The 26235-nt window shown below is 35.5% G+C and overlaps 1 protein-coding gene across 1 annotated transcript in view; it reads right to left on the bottom strand.

The window, feature by feature from the left end:
• CDH18 (cadherin 18) overlaps positions 1-25119 on the bottom strand; it is a 344495-nt gene extending 319376 nt beyond the window's left edge. The window contains exon 1 of the mRNA XM_036309477.1: positions 24999-25119. The gene's annotated coding sequence lies outside the window, so the exon portion shown is untranslated. The remainder of the gene's footprint in view (positions 1-24998) is intronic.
• Positions 25120-26235: the final 1116 nt, after the last annotated feature.

Consider the following 26235-nt stretch of genomic DNA (forward strand, 5'->3'; position numbering starts at 1 on the left):
TCTGATTTATAAAATAAAAATATTTAAAAATCAATATAAATATACATATACATATACATATAAATATAAATATAAATATACATATAAATATAAATATAAATATAAATATAAATATAAATATAAATATAAATATATATTAAGATTGCTCCTTTTAATTAGGTTTTCACTATTTCTGCCCTAATAAAGGGAAATTATGGGGAAAGAAAATCTATTCCTTTTTGGTTAAATGTTGAGAAGTCTCTTTTGATGATTCTCATGCCATAGATATTGATTATCTCTGATCATTTCACTGATCATTTTAAAGAGATAGCAATCCTGAGGAATCTGTATTTAATTTGATGAAGCATGGGCAAGAGAACCATTGAGAATCATTTTTACATGTGTACTGATTTCACACCTCTGGAAATATGTAAGTATATTAGAAACATATATGTAATATATGTGAAAATATTTTATTTATTTTTAATTTATTCCAGAGAGGAAGGGATGATGTGTATAATGCATGTAATTAAAAAAATATTTTCTTGCCCTAGCCATTTTGGCTCAGTGGACAGAGCTTTGACTGAAGGGTCCCAGGTTTTGTTAAAAGTTAGATTATTTCCATTGTTTCGTTATTATAAAAGCAGGTGCCTTAAACATATATTTTTCATACTTAAGGCTGTTGCTTGGAGATGAGTTTCTGAAAGTGGAAAGAGTGAGCAAAAGTATTTAGGCATTGCATTGCTTTCAATATCAGTTGTTGAATTGCCTTCCAAGTGCTAAAAACAGTGTGTCCTGGGCCATGTAGGAGGGTGGTCACTTCAACACAATGTCACTAGCACTGTACTTTCTATTTGTTTCAAAGTTAAACTTGGAAAAATAATATCTAGACATAATGTTACTGGTATTGATTATATATAAGGCTGGAGTTCATAGTGATTATATTCTTTGTGATTGCATTATTTTATTTTGTTTGTTGCCTATTTTTATTTTCACATTTCTATGTATTAGTTATATAACAATGTTACTTTATAATTAAGACTATGGATCGTGAGGTTTCCAAATGTTTATTATTATCACATAATAAAATTTTTGGTCCTTTATCAAGATTGAAGTAAGTATATTAGCTGCATAAAGTTTATTCTTTAGAGTTTTAAGACATATATTTTTAAACATAACCAAGTTTCATCTGCAACATTTTTTTTTCCTAAAAGTTTTAAGTGTATGCTAACATTCCCTCCCACAGGTATTATACATATTCCATCATAATTACTTCTGGTTTTCTATGATTTTACAGTTTATAATCAATTCCCAGTACATCAGTACTTTTTTTGAAAAGCTAAGATTTTAATTGGTTTCTACAATATTGTCATACTTTATTGTATGATTTCTTTTTAACTTTGAGTGTGGCATCTCCATGATTGCCTGATAAAGGCTTATGTGTAAAAATATTTATTTAGAGAATATTGTTATCTTGATTTGTCTCTTCTGTCCTACTTACACTAGTGTCAGTTTCTAGTTTATAATGATTAAAATATATATTTGCAAGTCATATTTATTATTTATAAACATGTAATAAGTTAATTTGAAAAGATAAATAATATGGACCCAGTAATAAACCCATATTTAATGAATTTATCATTATCTGTAAGTAATGATAAATTCACAAAGTGATAAACCCATAAGATAAAAGAATCAAGAGATTCATTTCCTTTCTGATTATGTGACATATTTAGGTCTGGTATCAAACTTCATGTCAGATGGTATTATCCTGTATTTTGCAAAAAAAAAATTTGGAGAGATTTTGTATAATCCTTTAGTCTCAGAAAATACTATTTAAAGTATTCATTATACATAATCCATTTAAAATTATATGACTTTCCATGTAATTCACCAAGGCAGAAAAGATATTATTGAACTTATTATCATCTCTCTTTATGACTCACTGACACTATGTAATGACAAAGGAAGTGATTGTATTTCCTTGGGTATTAGATTTTTAAAATTTATTTTTTATGTCAAGTTTAAAATTGGACCAGATTATTGCTTTTAAGAGATCTGAAGGAAAAGCAGAAACAGCAACAACATAGCTAATAAGCATATGTCACATGGACTGTTCATTCATTAAAATCACATAATTCCTCTTATAAAATTATAAGTTTACATAATTCCTATTTATCAGTCTTGATAAAACTTTTAGAAACTTTATTTTTTGAGTTTCCACAATATATTTTCATGCATTATTTTATGTATTTTCCAAAGATTTCTGTAAAGGATGAAAATTATTAAGTGATTTTCATTCCAATCTATTTTTTCATTTGAATGTATAGAACTAAGATGCTGTTAAAAAGTAATAAAGGTAGTGTGAAAGACAAAGACACAAAGAAATGCCCTCAATTTTCAAATGTTTTAAAGTATTATATGGAACTATACATTTAGAATCTAAAAATATTCATGTCTTGGGTAATTCCACTATAAGAACTAAGCTAAGAAAAATAATTAGAAATGCAAAAATATATATGAACAAAAATAATGCAAGAATGTTGGCAGTAGCAACAGAAATAAACTAAAGAGACAGACATAATGGTTTAGATTAATGCATTTTGATATATCCATTCAATGGATAAAAACATTAAATTAAATTATATTGAAATATTTAAGGCTATTGGAACATTCAACTGTGCATTATTTGGCACAAAAGTATTTAAAAGCTGTATATAACATAATAAATTGATTATTCTATCCTATATAATAAATGCAAATTGTCCCCTCGACCAGGAGTTCGACCAGGGTGTGGGGCCAACTGCCTGCAGCTCCTCCCCTCAGCTGGCCCCATCTCCAATCAGGCCCCCCAACCCCAATCGTGGGTTGAGCCGACTGGCCAACCCTCTGAGGCCCCTCCCCCAGCTGACCCTGCCCCCTGATCAACCCCCTACCCTAATCAGGGCAGGGCCGGCCAGCCAACTGCCCATGGCTCCTCCCCCCAGCCGGCCAGGCCCAACCCATGCACAAATTCATGCACCAGGCCTCTAGTATTTATATGTGCTTTGAAGAATATTCACAATTTCAAAGATTATCTTTAAGAAGTGAGCTTTAGGGGGTCTTTATTTTGTACTTTATGCATTTTCTATACTTGGCTTTTAAAAATAAATCTGTATTACTTTACATAGAGCTAAATAAAAATAAACAATGCAACCATATCTTAGTGCTATAATCTATTCTATAAAAATTAAAACTCTAATCCTCTGGAAATTTATAATACATAATAAGTCCTATCCTATATAATAAAAGGCTAATATGCAAATTGACCAAACAGCAGAATGGCCGGTCACTATGACACGCACTGACCACCAAGGGGCAGATGCTCAATGCAGGAACTGCCCACTGGTGGTCAGTGTGCTCCCACAGGGGGAGTGCTGCTTAGCCAGAAGCCAGGCTCACGGCTAAGTGCAGCAGTGATGGTGGGAGCCTCTCCCACATCCGTGGCAGCGCTAAGGATGTCTGACTGCCAGCTTAGGCTCGCTCCCTATGGGGGGAGCAAGCCTAAGCCGGCAGTTGGACATCCCCCAAGGGCTCCTGGACTGCAAGAGGGCACAGGCTGGGCTGAGGGACCCCCCACAAGTGCACAAATTTCATGCACCAGGCCTCTAGTTTGAATATAAGTGAATAAGTATAATATTATGTGGGAATATACAGGGAGGGACACAACAAAATAGAGTTTCTCCACAATTCTGAAAAGCAACAGAAACTATTAAGAAATACCAAATGTCTCAGGTAAACAACCTAAGTTTACAACTCAAAGAACTAGAAGAAGAACAAATTAAGCACATCAGTAGAAGGTAGGAAATAATACAGATCAGAGTGGATATTAATGAAATAAAAACCAGAAAAACAATAGAAAGGATCAACAAAACTAAGCTGAATTTTTAAATAAATAAAATTGACAAACCTTTAACTATGCTAAGATATAAAGAGAGAAGACTCAAATAAATAAAATTAGAAGTGAAAGAGATGACATTACAGCTGATTGCACAGAAAATACATAGGATAAGAAAGTAATATAAACAACTATATACCAACAAAATGGTACATAGTAGAAAAAATGGATACAGTTCTAGACATGGAATCTTCCAAGACTGAGAAAGGAAGCAATAGAAAATCTGACTGACGATTAATGGGTAAAGGGATTGAATCAGTAATCAAAAACCCCCAACAGAAAATCCCAGGACCAATTTGCTTCACTGGAAAATTCTATCAAACATTTGAGAAAGTCTAAAATGAACGATGTGTAAATAAAATTAGCATAATTAAAAATTTTGAAGCAAATTGTCTTGATAAAGATGAACACCAACAAAATAATTTTAATGAGTAGATAAATAAATAGCAATATATATTGGCAAAGTACCTGTTAAAGTTGAATCCATGAGCTAGAATTATGGGATTACATTATATATATATATATATATATATATATATATATATATATATATATATTTATATAATTATAAATATATATATATATATTTTTTACTCTGCTAATTAGTGAGGGGCAGTACAAAAACTGTATAGGATATCACCACTTTCACTGTCCTGCAGTTTGTATTTTCCCATGTGGTAAGGTTAAAGGAGAGAGGGAAAAAAGAGAATAAGACTAGAAAAAGAGAGGGTTGTTACATTGTTGGGAAGAGAGAGTTTGACCAGACAGAGAACAGAATTGCAATGGCAATAAACAGCTCTATCAATCTCAGCTATGCTTCCACAATGGAGAAGGTGCGATGCAGTACAATGGAACACGCATTTCTGTTTTCTTTTCTTCTTTTTTTAAAAATATATTTTATTTATTTTTACAGAGAGGAAGGGAGAGGGATAGTTAGAAACATCGATGAGAGAGAAACATCATCAGCTGCCTCCTTCACACTCCCTACTGGGTATGTGACCGCAACCAAGGTACATACCCTTGACTGGAATCGAACCTGGGACCCTTGAGTCCACTGAGCCAAACCAGTTAGGGCTCTGTTTTCTTTTACTACAATGACAATAATCTATTATAAATACTGAACAGATGGTAGGTGTCTATCATAAAAAAAGCAATGTGTTTCAGGAAGTAAAAAATATATATTGTGAGTTTGAACTGACTGCTATACATTCTAACTTGATTTATGTGAAAAAGAAAGACTATAGAAAGAACACTTGAAACTTGGTACATAAGTAAAGGTTACTGGTCATTAAAATATAATGCATGCTTAAATCTGGGCAACTGTTCTGTTTAGATTATTTAATTCAATTATGATGATGCACAAATGACAAATTTGATGATGCTCTTGCTCAGAACAAAAAGGACACTATTTTATGAATATTAGTTGGACTTCTAATCTTTAATAACTAAAAACATGGAAGTCTGAGAGAAGATTAAGAGCTCACAAGTCTGGAAAAGAAAGGAAAAGTGGCCCAGCTGACATGGCTCAGTGGTTGGGTAATGACCTAGGAGCCAGGAGGTAATGGTTGGATTCCCAGTCAGGGCACCTGCCCAGGTTGCAGGCTTGACTCCAGTGTAAGGCATGCAGGAGGCAGCCGATCAATGATTTTCTCTCATCATTGATGCGTGTCTCTCTCTCTCTCTCTCTCTCTCTCTCTCTCTCTCTCTCTCTCTCTCTCTCTCACCTTCTCTCCCTCCCCCTTCCTCTCTGAAATCAATAAAATATATTTTAAAAAAGAAAGGAAAAAGTGTATCAACTTGTAATATTACATTAGCTATACAAATAACTTTTTATTCTAATCAGGTACTATAGATTTATTATTTGGCTCTCTATATTATACCAGAAAAAGATAAATGATATATTGAGTGAAACCATATTAAATAAAAAGTTATAAAAAGTAGCAAAATTGTTACATCATTAAATAGAAAAAAACAACTCTTTTTTTAATAAAAATATTCTAATTGCTGAGCATTTTACTCATTGAAATGAAATCCAATAGTGACTTGCTTTTTATGGATAAACTTCTATTTCCATTAGCAAACTAAACAGTATTTTCAAAAGTATTATGCATACTTTTTATGTAATAAATAATGAAGAAATGAATAAAAGCAATGCATTTAATACATGGTCTGGTGAGATATTTAAAGTCATTTCAGAATATTTTCATACTTTGAGAGGATTTAAAAATAAAAAACTATAAAAGATATTTAGGTAACCAAAAGATAGAATTATGTTCAGTATGCATCAGACCTAAATGTGGAAACAGAATTAGATGTACTAATTCCAAGTCAACCAATTAAAGTGCATATCATCCACATAATATAGTCACTATCAGGGCAGCATGACACACAAGAGAAATTAATGTGATATTTGCCCTCAAGAAGTTTGCAAAACACTTAAGTTGTAAAAAAAATAATTAGCTTAGAAAAACCAATAATATTAAAGAAAAAATGAACAAATGCAATACTGTAAACCAAAAAGGAACGATTAAGGATAATGACCAGTGATAGTCATTGAAGTAAAGAAAATTTGGTTATGTACAAGATACTTTGATGACACAATGACAGAATTGGAAACAGATCAGAGAAGGAATATTCAACTATTATTTTAGACTTTTGACTTTAGTGGAATCATGGTGCTGCCAATGTTATAAGTAGGAAAATCAGAAGATTAATTACATTGGAAGAGAAATGATGAAGAGCCATGTTCACTGACCACCTTCCTTCCCACTGCTTGACACTGTGCTCTGAGCCATCAGCATAACATTTCCATACTTTCAGTTAGTGTTGTGCATATTTAATAAATAGAAAATTAAACAATGTGCCTGTGGTGATACACATATTAATATAATCAAGCTTCAAAAATGTTTGACTAAACCTTAGCTGGTTTGGCTCAGGTGATAGAGTGTTGGCCTGAGGACTGAAGGGTACTGAGTTCTGTTCTGGTCAAGGGCACATGTCCAGATTGCCGGTAAATGCCCAGTGGGGAGGGGGTGTGAAAGAGACAGCCAATCAATGATGTTCCTCTCTTATCAATGTTTCTTTCTCTCTATCCCTCTCCTTTCCTCTCTGAAATCAATAAAAATATATTTTTAAAAAATTTCTGATTGATTATAAGCTTACTCTTTCTATACTACATCCTGTTGGTCTCAGAAAAATCAAGGGAGGTCGAGCACCTTTTTCTTACAAACACTCTTTACTTACATCCCTATTAATCAATCATAAATTGTAAATATCATATGTCAAAAAAGCATTTAATATATCTAAACTACCAAACATCATAGCGTAGCTTAGCCTACCTTAAATGTGCTCAGAACACTTACATTAACCTAGTTTGGCACAATCGTCTAACACAATGGATATACTGTAGAGTTTCAGATTTTTACCCTAACGATAGTGTAGCTAACAGAAGTTTAGCCTGCTTCCACTGCCCAGAATAATCAGAGTATCATACTACATATCACCAGCCTGAGAAAAGATCAAAATGCAAAATCTGAAGTATAGTATCTGCTGAATGTGTATCACTTTCACAGCACTCTAACGTAAAAGAAACAAAAAATCATAAGTCAAACTACTATAAGTTGGGGACCATCTACATATTTATTTATTTATTTAATATATTTTATTGATTTTTTACAGAGAGGAAGGAAGATGGATAGAGAGTTAGAAACATCAGTGGGAGAGAAACATCGATCAGCTGCCTCCTGCACACCCCCTACTGGGGATGTGCCCGCAACCAAGGTACATGCCCTTGACTGGAGTTGAACCTGGGACCCTTCAGTCCACAGGCCAGCGCTCTATCCACTGAGACAAACCAGTTAGGGCCCATCTACATATTTAAAGAGATGTGGTCCATTTACACAATGGAATACTAAAAAAGAAGGAACTCTTACCCTTTGTGACAGCATGGATGACCTAAGATTATTGTGCTAAATGAAATAAGCCAGAGAAAGACAAATACCATGTGATCTCACTTATGTGTGCATCTAATGAACAAAATCAAATGATGAACAAAATAGGACCAGAGGCATGGATACGTGGAACAGACTGACAGTTGTCTGAGAAGAGGGGTTTTGGGGGATGGGAAAAGATTAACCAAAGAATTTATATGCATATGTTGATAGCACATGGACACAGACAACAATGTGATGAAGACAAGAAAGAAAGGAGGCTATATAGTTTGTGAATAAAATGATGCCAACTGTAAGAGATCTAACAGAATAAAAATTGAAATGCTAAGACTACTAAGTTCATTGAATATATAGATATCTAAGAGAGATATGAAAAATGCTCAAAGTCACTAACCATCAGAGAGATGCAAATTAAAATGACACTAAGGTATCACCTCATACCTATCAAATGGTTACCTTAAAAAAATCAATAAATGACAAGTGCTGGTGAGGTTGTGGAAAAAAAGGGGAACCCTAGCACATAGCTGGTGGGAATGCAGACTGATGCAGCCATTATGGAAAACAGTATGGAGATTCCTCACATAATTAAAAATGAAATTGCCATTTGACCCAGTGATCCCACTTCTATGAATATATCCTAAAAATCCTATATGTTCCCCTATGCTAATAGCAGCACTATTTATAATAGCTAAGATCTGGAAACAGCCCAAGTGCCCATCAGTAGATAAGTGGATTAAAAAAAAAACATGGTACATTTACATAATGGAATATTATGCAGCTATAAAAAAGAAAGATCTCTTACCATTTGAGACAGCATGGAGGGACTTGTAGAGTATTATGCTAAGTAAAATGAGCTAGTCGGAGAAAGACAAATATCACATGATCTCACTCATATACGGAACCTAGTGAACAAAATAAACTGATGAACAAAATAGATAGAGGGACATAGAAGCATGGAACAGACTGATGAATCTCAGAGGGGAGGTAGTGGGTGGGAAGAGATTAAGCAAATAACATATATGCATATATGCATGGCCCATGTTCACAGACAATAGTGTGGAGAAGGCCTGTGGGGGAGTGGGTGCAGAGTGGAGCGGGTCAATGAGGACAAAAAAGCTGGGGGGAGCATCTGTAATACTTTCAATAATAAAGATAAATATATTATTTTAAAAGGACAGAACCTAGGAGGGACAAGAGTATGATAAAGAGCCAGGAACTGGACCCATTCGGGACAATGGAACCTCGCTTGAGGTTCATTTGAATGTCTCTCAGATGTACATTCACTTCTATATAAAACTTTGCCTCTTGCTACAATATTCTGTCTCTCGTGTTGAAGTCTTTCCTCCAAGAGGCAAGAACCTCATCTTGCTGATCACCAGCGCCACTGACACAACTATTTGGTTGTCCCATTATGCCAGTAAACATTACAAAAAAGAGAAAATATGTGTTTTTAAAAAATGCAAACATTTGCTTCCTGAAGCCCCTACTACTATTTTTTGGTGGTTAATAACTACCTTTGTATTATTTAACGAGGGATTATATAAAAAAAAGCGGTATTCTTTTTTTGTCCCTAGGGTGGCATATTCTCCAAATGGTATTTCAAGCCTGATTCAGGTTTTAAATATGATGCACAAAATGAATCAGGCTTGTTTCTTTTTAGCACGCCTTTGTTTTTTCTCATTTATATGGTATCCTCACAAGTTGCAAAGCATAATATGTTTCTCTAGTATCTGAAATAAATATACTTAGTACAGTGTAATTATATTGCATCTTACCATGCTACTTGAAAAACTGTCAAAGTAAATCAAGAAAATGTTCAATAAATGTCAAAATTGCCCAATCTCTAAATTCAGAAAGTCTTTCAGTTTCCAATCATTGAAAGTCGGTATCTAATGTCTAAAAATTGTTGGCAATATTCAGAAAAATAAATATGGTTACTTATCACTAAGGTAAAAAAATTGCAAAAAAGGCACATGATAAATCCAGTTGCAGGACACAAATGTTAATGCATTATTGGTGTAATTATACTGTAGCTTTAAAGATTAAAAGTGCAGTTTGGGGAGGAACTCAATGAAGTACTGTGTTCTGATTAAAAGAACAAGATTGAAAATAATAACAATGATGCTCATATGAGGATGTGAGAATTTATATTAGTACAGCAATTTTGGAAAGCATTTGGATACATCTATTAATGTTGAACATATGCATACCCTATAACACAGCATTCCACCCCAGTAGATACCCAATAAAATGGCACACATTATGTTCTCCAGAATTTAAGCACAAGTATGTGCTTTATTTTTTATAATAGTCAATAACTGAAACAGCCCAGATGTCTTTCAACAATAAAATAAATAACTTTAATATATTCATACAATAGAATAATTAAGAGCAGTAAACTGATTAAGCTATTGATTCACTCAACAAAATGAATGAATTTTATAAAAGTAATATTGAGAAGATACCCAATGAAAAAATACTATACATGTATGACTCTACTATATAAAATAAACATAAAAAATCTATTTATATTGTAAGAAGTCAGGAAAAACACAATATCTAGAGAAGAGGAAGGAATGGTGAAGACACAGGCAAAAGGCTATTGGAATGAAGGTAATATTTTATTTCATATAAGTGGTAGATACCTGGGTATTTCAGTCTGTGGTAGTTATTTGATTTGTGCACTATGATTTGTGCACTATGTCTATGGGTGGTATTCTTCAATTAAAATTTTTGAAAACTACCCTTTATAAAGCCTGATGTTTATAGCCTGTAGTCTATAAATATATTTGTCTTATATTTTTTCTGGAATATATTCTGGGCTACCTGCCAGACAATAACACTGGGGATCCAAAGATAAATGAACTTACAAGAACCTGGCTCAAGTAGGGTTTACATTGTGCTTGGAGGTGAGAAATACAGAAGTGAATAAACTAATAAATAAAAAAGTATCATTGAAGAGCATGAGAAAATAAGCTAGAATGATAAATAATTACTTTAGGGAAGAGGGCATTATTTTTCAAAGGATTAGATTAAGCATGGAAGATAAAGAGCTAGCCTTAGAAAAATACGAAGGAAGGATATTTCAGACTTAAGAACAGCAAGTTAGTTCAAATGCCCCAAGGCAGGCTTGGCATGTTTGAGGAGGAGAAAGCATGTAAGTATTGCTTAGTGGGTATAATCAGAGGTCAAGTTGGAGAGGAATGCTGGGTGAGTTCATATAGGGTTTTAGAGGCCATAGCAAAAATGTTACCTTTTATTATCCATAAAATAGGGGTTTACTTAAGGGTTTGTATTGACATAGAATGATTTATATTTTTAAGAGGATTCTGCTGGCAGTATATGGTAAACAATTTAAAGGACATTCGCTGGTACAAGCAGACTAGAAGAAACCGTGGTAGGAAAGGTCACGGTGATGTGAACTAGTGAGGTGGCAGCAGAAATGAAAGTAGTGCATATATATTAAATAAAGTTTAGGGGTAGAATATTTAGGACTTGATAATTATGTGAGGGACGAGGATGAGAAAGGCATAAAGGAGATCTCTTACTTTTCTGATTTGTGCCAATGGTGCATCGTTTGCTGAGATGACTGAACTATGTTAAATCAGGGCAAAGTAAATGAGTGTTGGGGGTCCTGAGATTTTTTTTTTCGAAGATGGAGTTATCCAAGCACACTTAGGGAATGGTCCATTAAGGAGGGATACTTCGATAATGCAGTCAATTAAGGGGAGGATTTAGGGAGGGTCTGGAGAGGGAACCCTGGGAACAGGGTGTGGCTATTAGCAGAGATCTTCCTTTACTATAATTTGAGCAGAGACAAGGGATGGAAGTATATGTACCACTGCGTGTACAGATTTGGTGGAGGTGGCAGGAGACAGTAACTGTCCTATTGGTTCTAGAAATTTTATAATGGTAACGTGAGGCAGGCCATCAGCTGAGAACCAGTGTCAAGGGTTCAGGCGGCCGGGTGTTTAAGGTGCATGAAGATAGAAGAGGCAGGGCCAGCTCCATTCTGATTCAGTTAATAGGAAGTGTGCTCCTCTGAGCAAGTCTATGCTTCTAACTTCTATGGCTTTAGTTTACTTTTACACTAAATGAAGTTAATAATACCTGCCCCACCTCCAGAGGTTCCAGAAAGGACTTCCAGTTAACAAGGCTAACTATACAATAAGTTAGATAAAATCTGAGTTCAAAGCACAATTAAATAATTTGCCTAAAATGTTTTCAGTATATAAAGTTTCTATACTCTATAAAAATTATACCTAGCCCTAGCCAGTTTGGCCTAGTGGATAGAGTGCCCCCTCATCGACTGAAGGGTTGAGAGTTTGATTATGGTTAGTGGCGCGGACTTCAGTTGCAGGCACGATCTATAGCCCTAATCAATGTTCTCTCTCACATCCATGTTTCTCTCTCTCTGTCTCTATCCCTCCCTTCTACTCTCTAAAAATCAATAGAAAAATATCTTCTGGTGAGGATTAACAACAACAACGAAATTACACCTAAATTCATCATTTGTGTCCACTGAAACATGTTTTACCCAAATGTTCAACTTTTATATTTCATAAATGTGTTATTTTTTATGCAGCAAATTGAATGAAATAAGCTGGATAAAATGTAATGGTATTACATGTAAACTTAATACACACAAAAGTGAATGGCGGAGTTCCTTAGAAAAATGTGTACTTTGATAAAGATCTGAAGGGCAGACTTTGAGTTGAACATTTAGCTACAGCAGAAAGATCAATAACAATTAAACACAATCTGATTGGAAGCAATTGTTATTTTAAATATTTTATATCTCTTAGAGAATCAAATTTTTTACAAAGAATGCTTTTTGTTGTTAATACATTGGAGACATAAACACATATTAGCTAAGAATAAACTATTCTTGTGTTTATTGATTAGGGCAATCTAGCCTTTTCATTGAGCTAATGTGTTGCTTTTTCATTCTAAACGTTTGGCATTTCCCTTAGTGAAAGAATAAGTATCATTTCCAGGATGCTGACAGAGTGTCCTCTTTACTTCTCTCTGAAAGCCACAATTTTACACTTCTAAGAGTCAGCATTTCCAGCATGCTAATACTTAATTTGTGTTAAAAATACTTTTTTGCATACACATGAAATCTTCTTAGCACTGAACTGGGAAGGAGTGGGATGCCTAATCAGAGAAACAAGCTCTTCTTCACTGTTACATATCTCCTGAGTCACACAAGAGCTGCCTTTGAAGTTGGTGAGAGCATCTCATCTGAAAAGGTGATTCATGCCTTGGCAGTTTCAAACCACTGATATTCATATGCTACCAATCCTAGTCATTTCAGGAGTTTTTCCTTTTATTACTCAACTGAGTGCTAAATGCTCAAAGTAAAATTTCCTTAATGAAAGTACCAGAAATTCTGTTTAAAAACTCTCAGACAATAATTCTGAACTTTATTTTGCATAATACATCCAATAAACCTGGGGGGGGGGGCATGTAGATATATAGGGTGTCCCAAAACTCACACAAGAAGTAATTTTGATAGAAAACACAGGTTTATAATTAACAATTGTAAATTTTTTTATTGATTCATAAAGTATACAGTATAAGGTTATTTATGGAATAGCACATCGGGTAAATGGCCTCCACGGCTTTGCTGGCACATATGCAAAGCTGTGGTCTTCATTGGTCTTCATTGTCCCTGCTCCTGGGCCATAATTGGTACTTGGTAATGCTTATCAAATTGAAGAGATTGAAATCAAAGGGCAACGGATATTAGAATCTGATTCAAAAAACCAAGTAAAATTAGGCTTTTATTTTTTGTTGTTGTTGTTAATGCTCACGCAAAATTCAAATCTTGCGTGAATTTTGGGACACACTATAGTTAACAGCACAAAGTACCACAGATTTTGGCAATCTACTATATATTATACAGGAAAAAGAGTTGAATATGCATCACTTTACAGTATAGAGTGAGTACAGTAGTTAAGAGTTCATGACCTTTCAACTGTATTGAAGAATGACCTACCTGATGAATTTTACTTGAAACAGTACAGGGAAGGAGTGTGGACTAGTCTTTACAATGGAAAGGTTTCAGAAGAATAGCTGACTATAACTAATATCTAGGCATATTCTTTAGGAGTCACACAGGGTGACTTTGGAGACAGAAGTGAATGAGGACTGGAGTTGACTGAAGAGGTTAGAATGCTTGGTACAATAAAAAATGGCAGCAGGGAGAAATACAATGTTTAGAAATAATAATAATAATTGAAAATAGGGAATATTCCTATGTTGACACTCTACCCCCCAATGTGATAGTACTTTGTGATGGGCCTTAGTAAGGTAATTTGGTTTATATGGGCCCCTCGTGATGGGATTAGTGCCCTTATTAGAATAGACACCAGAGAGTTTGATCTCTGCCTTTCTGCTGTGTGAGGACACAGCAAGGAGGGGCCATCTATAAGCTAGGAAGAGAGCTCTCACAATGGGACCAAATTGGCTGGCACCTTAATCTTGAGCTTTCCAAACTCTAGAACTGTGAGAAATCAATTCCTGTTGTTTAAGCCACCCAGTCTATGGTGTTTTTTTGTTTGTTTGTTTGTTTTTTTTTGTTTTTTTTTATTGCTGCCTGAGCTAATTCAGGAACACAAAATTTAGGAGGATATGATGTGGTGTGGAAGGACATAAAGACAGAAACAAGGCTGAAAAAAGGGTGAGGATTATTTAAAAATGTTGAAAAAGTCTATATAGACATTTTCTATCTATATGTATGTAAATAAACATATACTAGAGACCCAGCACATGACCTTTGTGCACTGATAGGGCTCCTAGAGGCTGCAGGCTGCCTGCCAGGGCTTCCCTCCCTTTCCCTGGATGGCCCACCCCCTGGTCAAACTCCTGGAAGACCTCTCTGTTGAGGGGACAATTGGCATACTACGCTTTTATTATATAGCATATGTATACACATACATGTTTTATAGGTGTACAGAGAAAGGCAGAGTTGTATAAAAATTATCATTTTTAAAGATTTCAGCTGAGAATGGATTGAAGAGAAACAGAGACTATTCTCATTGTTTGGCTTGTTATACTGCACATCTACCACTTAAGAAATTAATGGAATGAATACAACAAATCAGAAAAGCCACGCACTTAAGAGGAAATAAAATAATCCTTGATCATGTACCAGGGATGAATGTGTGACTCATAGTTGGTCTGCCTCTGGGTGACTACTTGGGCCTTTGGAAGCAGACCACCACACTCACCAAGAACAAAGAGCCGAGATAGGGAATTTGTCCGAGTGCCTCTAACATCACCGACCTGCCTGAGTGGGGAAGACTGGTCTGCATTACTATTTTGGGTTCTACCTCCTGTCATAGGCTAGCTCATCTGCAGGTGGGCAGGATATACTGCCACTGTTAGGACCACATATTAAAAAAGGGTTTTGTCACCAGTTGTGAGCAAACAATATCCATGGGACATTTTAAAGATTGAATTAAAAGTGTAAGCAGCCAAACATTCCTAGATAATTTGCCTTACTGCATTCTTTTATTTTTTGTATACACCTAAATTGTGCTCAACACTTTTCTCATAAATGGTATGCTTTAAACATGAGAAAAAGCCATTCAAGCTAGGAGAATAAATAACCTTTTCCCTATTTAAGAATTTTGAGGTTAAGCAGTATCTCAGGCACTTACTTAAAAAGTAGTTACATCACAAAAAGAACACAGATTTCTACATCCTCATTTTAAATCCATCTTTATTAATCACACTGGGTTATATCTTTTGTACGTTGCCAGCTATAGCATGTTCTATGGTATTTAGCTTTGCTTTTATAAAAATGAAATTGTTCAAATTTGAATAAATATGTCCTACACTGCTAGCATGTAACAAGGAGAGGGTTATTTGTTTATTATGTTGTACATTCTATATTTTACTTTATTTGTGTGTCAACATTTGTACTGTAATATAAATAATCTTTCTAAAATAGCTGTATAAAATAATTCAATATGTTTTAAACCACAGTTGGACATAGGAACCAGAAATTCAGTAAAATCACATAAATAACAGTGCAATATACTTATTGAGGACAAGAGAGTACAGATTAGGTAGGAATCATCATTTTCTTTCATTAGGAAAAATGTACTTTATATTCTTTTTTATTGATTGATTGATTTTAGAGTGAAAAAGGTAGAAAAATAGATAGAGAGAAAGAGAGAGAGAGAGAGGAACATTGATTTTTTGTTCCACTTTTGATGCATTCATTAGTTGACTCTTGTATGTGCCCTGTCTGTGGTCTGAACCCACCACCTTGAGACAATGCTCTATCCAACTGACCTATCCATCGAGGGCACTTACAATTTCTTTTAGGAAACATCCTTCAGGTTCTATAGAATAAATTTTTCATCAATTTAATAACAAATAATATAACATCAGGTTAATGGTATAAATGTTATATCTTCATTCTCAGAACACTCACATGATGTGTTGCTTATTAAAAAGACAGAACTTAATATACCTCCTTATGCTAGCTATATTAGTTTCCTATTGCTACTATAACACAGTACCACAAACTTAGTGGCTTCCAACATTACAACGTTATTATCTTACAGTTCCTGAGGTCAGAAGTTCGACAAGCGTCAGGTCAGAATCTGAAATGAGTCACACCGACTAAAATCAAGGTATCAGCATGGCTGCATTTCCCTCTGGAGGTTTAGGGCAGAATCCATTTCCATGTCTTTTCCAGTTGCTAGAGGCTGCCCAAAGCACGAGGTTCTTGACACTCTTCATACATATTCCAATCTCACAAAGTCAGTTGGAGTTCTTGTCACATGTCTTCACACTGATCTCCTGCCTGCCCCTATATTCCATCTCCCTGTTTAGGTCAACTGATTAGCAACCTTAATTCCTTCTTCATTCTTAATCCTCCTTTGCCATGGAATATAACATGTTTACAGCTTCCAGGAATTAGGATTTGGGTATCTTTGAGGGCCATTGTTTTGCCTACCCCATTAGTTTTCAATATAGTCATATAAAGCACTTACATATTGAAATTGTTCAAAGTATTGTGACTCCTTTCATAAAACTGAGCTTCAGAAGTAACATCTCCTAATATATCAGAGAATATAAATATTTTCAGGGAAGCTTGATTGATAAGGCATTAGTTAATAAAATTGATTATTGTCTGTTTAGATTAAGAGGTTTCTCTCTCTTTTTCTCTGTGTGTGTGTGTCTGTGTATGGGTTGAAAGGACAGAGCAGGACTGATAGTTGTGTCCTTAACCCCTCTTCCAAGAAAAAGCCACAGAATGTATCAGTTACTCAGCCTGCCCTTATTTGGGCCAATGGGAAAGTGGGGGAAACTAGCCCAAGGCCAAAAGTATGCTAGCCACCCCCCTGTCTTTGTGTAACCAGACCCTAGCTGCACCCTGCCCTTGCGTCACTAGCCCCCGCCCCTCACTCAACCAACCGGAATCAGCCAAATCAGTGGTCAGAGTGTGCCCCCACACCCCCCCCCCCGACCCCAAGCCCTATAAATTCTTTGTTCTCTTGGAACTCGAGGCTCTCTCTCTCGCACCCTATCGCTGCATCGGTAGGGGAGGCAGAGGGACCAAGCCCCGGGCTTGAATAAAGACTCTATGCTTTAGCATCGGACTTGGTGCTTCCTAGTGATGTCCTTTGGGGGATCTTGAAATCTGGGCATAACAGGGTGTGTGTATTAGAATACTTGTATGAAAAGAACACTTCAACTGATGTGAGAATCACTGAAATAAAATGTGTTTATAAATCAGTTTCACAACAACATAGTCATCTCATAACTGCAGCTAAAACTATAGATTTATATCTGTTTTCAATGTTTTTCTCCCCACTTCAAAGGCTGGACATAGTTCACTTGTAGGACAGTGGAGTCAAATATACAGTCCCTTAATTTTAATATTGGTTACAGCAAAGTTTTCATATCTACTCTTATTTTATTACAATTATTTGTAGTATAATTTTGAGTTGGCAAGAAACAACATTTTCAGAGTTATCAATAAAGAAAATATATTTTTGCTAATTTCAGAAGTGAAAAGCAATAATTATAACATCAAATCTTATATACAGTCAATAAAAACATTAGCAGATAAGATCTATATTAATGCATAAAATCCATAATAATTATACCAATAACTTTGTGTCAATATTTGCTTTTATGACATCAAGAAACTTTCCAGTTGCTTCTAATGTCAGGCTCATATCGACTTGAAAATGATAACTATAAATAGAGAGATAAGTCTTAAAAAACTAAGCAGCTATACTAAATAAAGTCCTTTGAAGGTGAATTTTTTAAAAACACCATTAAGTGAAATTTTTATACAGAAAATGAAAATGTCCAGAATGTTTATTTGAAAGTTTCATTTCAATAACAGCGTCTTCCTTGAAATCCATCTTCTCGGGCTTTTATTTTTAATATATTTTTATTGATTTCAGAGAAGAAGGGAGAGGGAAAGTGATGAAACATCAATGATGAGAATCATTAATGGGCTGCCTCCTGCGTGTGCCCCCTACTGGGGATCGAGCCTGAAATCCTGGCATGTGCCCTTGACTGGAATTGAACCCGGGACTCTTCAGTCCGTAGAACTACACTCTATCCACTAAGCCAAGCCAGCGAGGGCTCCCTGTCTTTCAAGATACTTCACTTGTGGGGTTCCCTGCTTCCTCTCCAGATACTGCTTCTTAACTGTTTGTGCTGTTTTGTCTTAATTTTCCCAACTGATAGGTGTCTGGTTGCTGCAGATTCTGTCCCTCTTGTTTTTTCATTTTTCATTCCCATTCAGTCCCTGTACTTTAAAATGCAGTCTATGTGTGATGACTTGATTTCCTAAATCCAACAGATAGCTGTCCTCTGAACTCCCCACTTATGTATTCAACTAACTCCATTCCATCCCCACTTGGACACCTATATCTAAAAATGTACAAAACCAAGTTCTTCCTATCTACTGCTATACTTCCTTCTCCCCAATCATTTCCCTTCATGGGCCCTAGGAGCTCTATCCTACATAAAACAAAATGTGTCCTTTACCCTCACTTTCCCCCACCATCTCTATGTCCTATACAACATCAAGACAACTTTATCACGAGAGTTATAAAATCCAGAGTCTAAAAACCCTGTATAAATAAACCTTTGCCACTGTATTACTCAAGTCCAAACATTGCTTTGACTTCTTTCTACTGAGAACATTCTTTGTACTATCAATTTTTCACAAAGTTATTGTTTCTTTGTCTAAACAATATAAAAAGGTGCCTAGTTTCATCATTATTTGAGCCACATTTTATGATCTGAGCATCATATTGTTTCTCCCATGCACACCCATTAAATTGCTTTTTCCTCCATTAATCCAGTCTCATGTCAATTTTATTAGCCCAGTTGTAAGAACTAAAGAATGGTAAAAGGGGGGAATTCTCACCCTTCCCAACAGTAGAATTTCAATCACCAGAATTGAAAATCTTACTGAATAGTCTTTTGGCACTGGTTTACTGTACAATCAATAACACAAAGCTTTCTCATCTATTACTAAGTTAAATTGAATCAGCCAACAAGCAGGCTCTCCATAAAGCATGAAAATTGCATACCACTAAAATAATTTTTGTTTATATTTTCATGACTCATTTACATCATATTGCACATTAGAGCTACAAGGTACTAATTACATATTTAAAATATACAGATAATGTGCATATAGAGAAATTGGGGAGGATACACATTCCTGTCCCAACACATTATCAAACTAAATGGAATTCTTTGAAATCACAGTACATATAAATTTCTGTATCAAGTTTAATATGTTACACTAAATTTCCATAAATTTATCATTATTTATGTTGATTCATATTCTTAAATAAATCTTAACTTTTGAGGGATTTCTTCATTTTTTATATTTTGGATTACTTCCTAGTGATTCATTCCCAGAAGTTGCATGAAAGTGAATTTGCCTTTTCCTGTCTCTGGCAGTGGATTGCAAATTGTTTTTCATACCTGGTATACTAATTTTCATTTCCATCTGGAGTAACTGTAAATAAGAGTTTTGTCACACTTTTGCTAATGCCAATATTGGTTTCAAAAATTCTTAGTCATATGATGACTTAATAAATATCATTGAATAGGCTCAATGACATCCTGTCTTCATTTAAATCCCACTGGTAACTGTGAGTTGAACCCAAATAGAAATATTTTATTTTTAAAACTTTTGGTAGCAGTTATAATGAGCAAAAATAATGGGATTAAGTGAAACTGCCAGTCACATCACATTGTGCATTGTTATATGTAAGTCACATATGTTGGCCCTAAAGGCCTAAAGATAATGACAATTAATATTTATTTTAAGATACTTATGGTCACTTAAAGATAAAATGAAATGGAAATGGTAGCTCAATTCCTCTTTTCAGTGAAGGTAACTGTGATACCCAAATTAATTTTACTGACAATTCATCTATCATATCCACACAGTGCAAGTAAAATACTGAATAAGACATAGTCCTTCAGAGCTCAGATAAGTGAAATATGTCCTTTATTCATATATTTCACTCAAATAGATTTAGGGATCATACTTTGTTAATTTTATTCTCAGCTTACCAAAATGTTTCCTAAATTGATGTAGCTCATCAATGTAGAAGTTTGCATATCAGAATTTCTGGTATCTACAGAAACATCAGGGCACATCAGGGTACTCTAAAGCAAATGACCCTCTTGCATCTGCTCCTACATCCCCCACTGTCCATTTATTTCCCTGGAACTCATACCACACTTAAAAGTCAAAACACTGTCAGCAATAATAGATTCTAAATTATTTAATTTGTGTCGGCTTTCTCTTACTCTTAATTTAATAATAAAATATATAGATTAATTAAATGAATGATAGTATATCTATAAAACTATATGTCCAATCTAAAATTTCCCTGACCTAATGAGCAGAAAAAGTTGTAAACAAAAGTGTGTCCCTAACACTGAACCAGAGTTCAATATCGGTTCTGTGCATAAAGGCGTACTGGATTCTTCTTAAATATCCATGAATTCTCGATATAGTTCCATGTTTACATGGAAAAGTAAACATGCTATAAAATTAGTTGGGCGTCATATCAAATTATGTTTATTTTATCTAAATATATGTTTGTTTACATATACTATTTGAATGAATACATCTCTATACAATTTTTACTTTAAATCTATATTCTTTTCAGACTTATATGTAGCTGCCCATATTAAAAAATCATTTAAAAATATACCAAATTGGTAATAGTGGCTTTTCTTGAAGAGTATATTACAAGGCACATTCCATATTTTACATTTCTATATTTTAAACAAATTATAAATGTGCATACTATGAGAAAGGAGGGAAATATGTGAGTAAATTGAGGTTTATCCATAATTAAAATCACATTATTTCAAAATGAAGATGTATTACTTCACCAATGAAAAAAGCATTTAAGAGTTAATATTAGCATTTATTGGAGATGATTTTACCTCCCCTACCCCAGAATAGATGGAAGATTTATCATGTTAAGTCAATTCTCATAATATAAGCCACATAAGACATTGAATTTGTGATTGGTATAGATCTTTATAAATTACAACCCATTACAACACTTTCTGTTATTTGGTTCCCATGCCTATTCTTATTTCCTTTTGCAGATGCGGAAAAATGGCTTATATGTACAAGTGACATGTGATACAAGTAATCCATGGCAGGATCTAAGTTCTGCCATGTTTGAAAATCATTAAGCTTGGTATTTTATTCCATTATGCTTAACATCACTACCAGTTATGAACTGGGCTTTTGAAACCAAAATATTTTATTTCTAGAGTCTTTGAACATCATAAACTATTCCAAGCTCATGGGATAACCAGAGTGAAGATTTCTTCTGAGACCCTACACATATACATACTAAAAAAAAAGAAACAAATTAAAACAATCAGAGAAGAGAGATTCAGTGTCTTCCATTTATCATTAATAATACTCATCTGAAATAACAAATACAAGTGAAATTTGTCTTCAGACTCAACATCTCTACACTTTCCTTTTCCCAGTTTTTATTTCCTTTTGTTCCCATAAAAGTTAGTATATGATAATATACTATATTATATATATATATATATATATATATTATAATATAAAGCTATATGGTATTTGATAATACATATACACGTCTCACAGCTTACAGGAAAATAATATATAGATAAGCTCTTCCACACTTTTTTATTTGTGACCTAATGAACCACCTTAAAGTTGAAATTCATTCAAAGCAAGAGAAGAAGGATTATCATAGAACACCCAAGCTGTATATATAGTCAGTTGCTGACTCAGTTTGTTGCATGCAAATTGTTTTTGTCCTAGAGCAGTAGTTTCCAATAGAAGAGGGGCACAATCTTGCCCCCTTCCATGGGGAATAGTTAATAATGTCTAAAAATATTTGGGGTTGCTACAATTTGGGGGTGTTGCTATTGTTATCTAGTAGTTAGAAAAAGGACTCTGCTAGGCATCCTACAAATCACAGCACAGTCATCCTAGCATGCGAATTATTCAACCCAAAATGTCAATGGTACCAAAGTCTAGCAGCTCTAATATAGAATACAGTTTTATGGCTAATGTCTAATTATATACTATAAGGAAGGTATATCATTAATGAAATCAAAGATTTTGAAGTCCTTATTAAGAAAAGCAAAAGAACATGTTTCACACTTGCTATCTTTAATTTCTCAATCACTTTCTCTTACTTTTCACTGGACTCCACTACAACTGATGTATTCATTCAGGAAAAGTAAATTATTCCAGGTCAGTAAGTTAAATATGCTTTATCCTTGACCTGTTGAAGTGCACATGCTTGTGTAGATTCCAAAGGACAATTGTATCAGGCTGCAAATATATATGGAATACTGCATTCTTCTAACCACCAACAAGTCCCATACAGGAGAAGTGGGACACACACACTTTTAAACCTGTGGTCTGTATTCAATAGACCACAAAAATAAAAATAAAAAGAAGTGTAAGATTGCTATTTATATGAGCCAAATGGAAAAGGCACTTTATATTTACTTTATATAGCATCCTTCATAGAAAGAATTTATAACCTTAGACTAAATGACTCATTCATTCTCATGATTCCACTATACCATCTGAAACAGGTCATCAGGAGGAATAATAATTTCCAACTTGCTCAATGTATAGCCTTTATTCAAGCATTGGTTGCTATTCACCAAGCTTGCAACCACTATAACTAATTCTATCCAACATTCACTGGAAAGAGATTTAAAGCTAGAGTTTCTTGTCATTTATCTTCATTCTACTGTTATTTCCCTTATTGCTATTGGGTTATCTGCATTTGGACATTTCTGTTGAATCTGAAATAGGAAATCCTCATTTTCTACCTCCCACTGTGGTCAGTGTAGGAGCTCCAACTTGGCCATGAGTATACATTTGTTTCCATCTCCCCTTAAGTTGGCTAACTCTGTGAAAAAGCATCAGCACTGTGGTTTATAAAACACTTATTACCAAGGCCCATCGAATGAAGTGAATAAATGGCTTGCCCTACACTAGGTTAATTTATAATCAGGGAATCCAAAATTGCATAGATAACAGGAGGCTTGAAAGAAACTGAAATGATGACTGGTGCTTGGACCAGAGTGCTAAGACTACAGAACTAATTCCTACTAGTATCAACTCTCCCTCCTTTCTCCTCTCACAGACAGCAAGGTTCATACGAGATCTAGTCTGTACTTCAAACTCTTGATTTAGAAATAAATCCTTCTCTGATGAGACAAGTCCACTAAAACAGAGCAGAGCAATTACTGCAGAAGGAAAGGCCCCTGCTTTGAAAAATCTGTGGGTGATCCTAGAGTGGAAAATAAAGGTTCCAAAAACATAGTCAGAGCCTGCAGATTTTGTTTTTTGGTGTGTGTGTTTTTTATGTTGTTGTTTTTTTGTGTGTGTGTGTGTGCGGGGGGGGGGGGGTGAGGTGGCTGCATAATAAAACCTTTCTCTGATCTGTCTCTCTTGGCTGAAAGCACTGATGCCATCACCTGAGCAAACGGAAGACCATAATAATTTTAGCTAAGATTTTTATTTTAGTATTTCTTAACTTCCAGCAGGGAAATAGCAAGGAGCATTTGCTATTGATTAACCTAAAAGTGCATTAAATACAGTAGGTATTAATATAAGGTAATACTTTAATAACTAGCTAATAAAATTCTATTTTTTCACCTGTTACATAGGATAGCTTTTCCCAGTTCTGCATCTGTACGCACAACACACACACACACACACACACACACACACACACACACACAACATATAAACATGCATAGAGCATAATTGTACCTTGTTTGTAAGACATTAAAATGAAGACAAAATAATTGTTATTCCCAGACCCTAACAAATCAGGTTGAGGAAGTTAAGAAAAGGGAATGAATCAGAGTTAACATACATAAGTACATGTACTAAATATATATAAAGTATGTTACAGATCACAGGAGCCTACCTAGTTCCTTTTCATGCATCATTTATAGTGCCCTTTAAAAGAAGTAAAAGTTTCATCTTAAGCTTTAATAAGCATTTATGAAAGTGATTTGTGCAAAAAAGAATGAAAAGAAAAGAGAAAATGAGCCTTCCTTTGCTGCAGCTCTGGTGCTCAGATAGCATGTAATTTTAGAGGATACTGGAAAGGCAATAATTAAAGAGCACTATCAAAATTTCAATTTCAGCTTCTCCGTTTCTATTCTGACCATGATTTCCCTCACTTGCACAGACAGACATGACAGCTGATTCTGATGCCATCACTATTCAGATGTGCCTTGCAGAGTCTCCTTCCAACTTCTTCAGGGGCAGGGCACCACCACAGACAAACATAAACAGAGACCAGCTGGGTTATTAGGCTCTCATTCCATAGGCTCTATAGCAACATTCCTGGGTAAGCAAAATTTAAAAAATATATATATGTATGCTAGCGCTAAGGCTTAGGGAACATCAGCTACAACTTTCCCACTGGCAGCAGATCCTGTGAAACCAATCCCAGAGGAAGATCTCCCCAAATATATCAGCTATATATTTTTTGACTCAGAACTGCATCAGCAGCCCCGTTGTACAATATTAATGTCACTACATAGCAAAGTGGCATTTACTGAAGCCTTACCTGGCGGACTTGCCCTAACTGGTGCAAAGGAACTTAATGTACGAGAAGCGGAGGGGACTTTCCCAGGGCTCCGGCTCAGCGGCGGCAGCTCCGTCCTCCGAGAGCCCCGGACTGGGCTCCCCGCTCCTGCGAGCCGCTCGCGGCTCCGGCTCCTGCAGCTCCGAGCGCGCCTCTGATTGGCTGGCGCAGCCTGTCCGCCTGATCCTCTCCTCTCAGTCTCTCCTCCTTCCTCTCCTCCCTTCTCTCAGGTCCTGTCGTTCCCACTGCCTCTTTTTTTTTTTTTCCTTCTCCCCCACATCGTACATATTTGACGGCTGCACAAATTCTATAGTATGCAGATCGGACACCCTTTAGCCCCTTGAGCAAGGTCATGGGGAAAGCAATGCCATCAATAATAATAACAAAAGAATAAAATAAAATAAAATAAATACCCTGGACCCACAGCATCCTCTTTAGTACCAAGGCTCTTGAAATATGACGACCAGGACTCCGTGACAGTTTACTGTCAGTTTCCTGCGGGGGAGGGAGGGGGAACTAGGGAGCCAGAAAGGTTTTGACTGTCAAAGGGAGTGGGAGTAGACATGGGGGGGGGGGGGGGAGACCGGAGTAAAAGCAGGCAGGGCAGGCACGGATGTGGCAGGCTGGTAATACATTTTTTCTATTTCCCTGTGAAGTCGTCACAGCCTGCTAAACATTTAACTGCCGGCTCATTCCTCAGTGATCCACAGTCCGGGGGTAGCCGTGAGATTGAACTTGAGGGATGCCCTTTCATGCCTCACCCCAAAGTACTCAAGGCATGGAGGGTTTCTGAGAGATAGGGCTTCGCCTTGCAGGTCAGCATTGCATTTGTGAAGATGAATAGGAACTGCAGTGCCTCTCCTACCCATCTTGGCTTGTGCCAGGAAAATTGTAACATATACACATCTCTCCCTCTTACGACTCCAGAATAAACTAAAACAATCTGTACTGTACATAGCTTTGGAAACAGGGATTCCGGGACTGAGTGGCTGTATTCAAAATTGATGTGAACAGTTGAAATAACTTCAGCACTTTCTCCCAACACAAAGTCACCCCCCATTCGCTCATTAACTGCATCGTGGCGCAGCCCCGTTTAAAGCAGTGTTGTAAACATGTGTAGGAGTTAATGCCAATGGGATGGCTATTGCAGGGATCACTGGCAGATATATTTAGAATTATGTGGGACCCTAAGTCATTGCAACCAGTGAGAGAGCAGCAT

This window comes from Myotis myotis, unplaced genomic scaffold (genome assembly GCF_014108235.1).
Source record: "Myotis myotis isolate mMyoMyo1 unplaced genomic scaffold, mMyoMyo1.p scaffold_m19_p_5, whole genome shotgun sequence".
NCBI lineage: Eukaryota > Metazoa > Chordata > Mammalia > Chiroptera > Vespertilionidae > Myotis > Myotis myotis.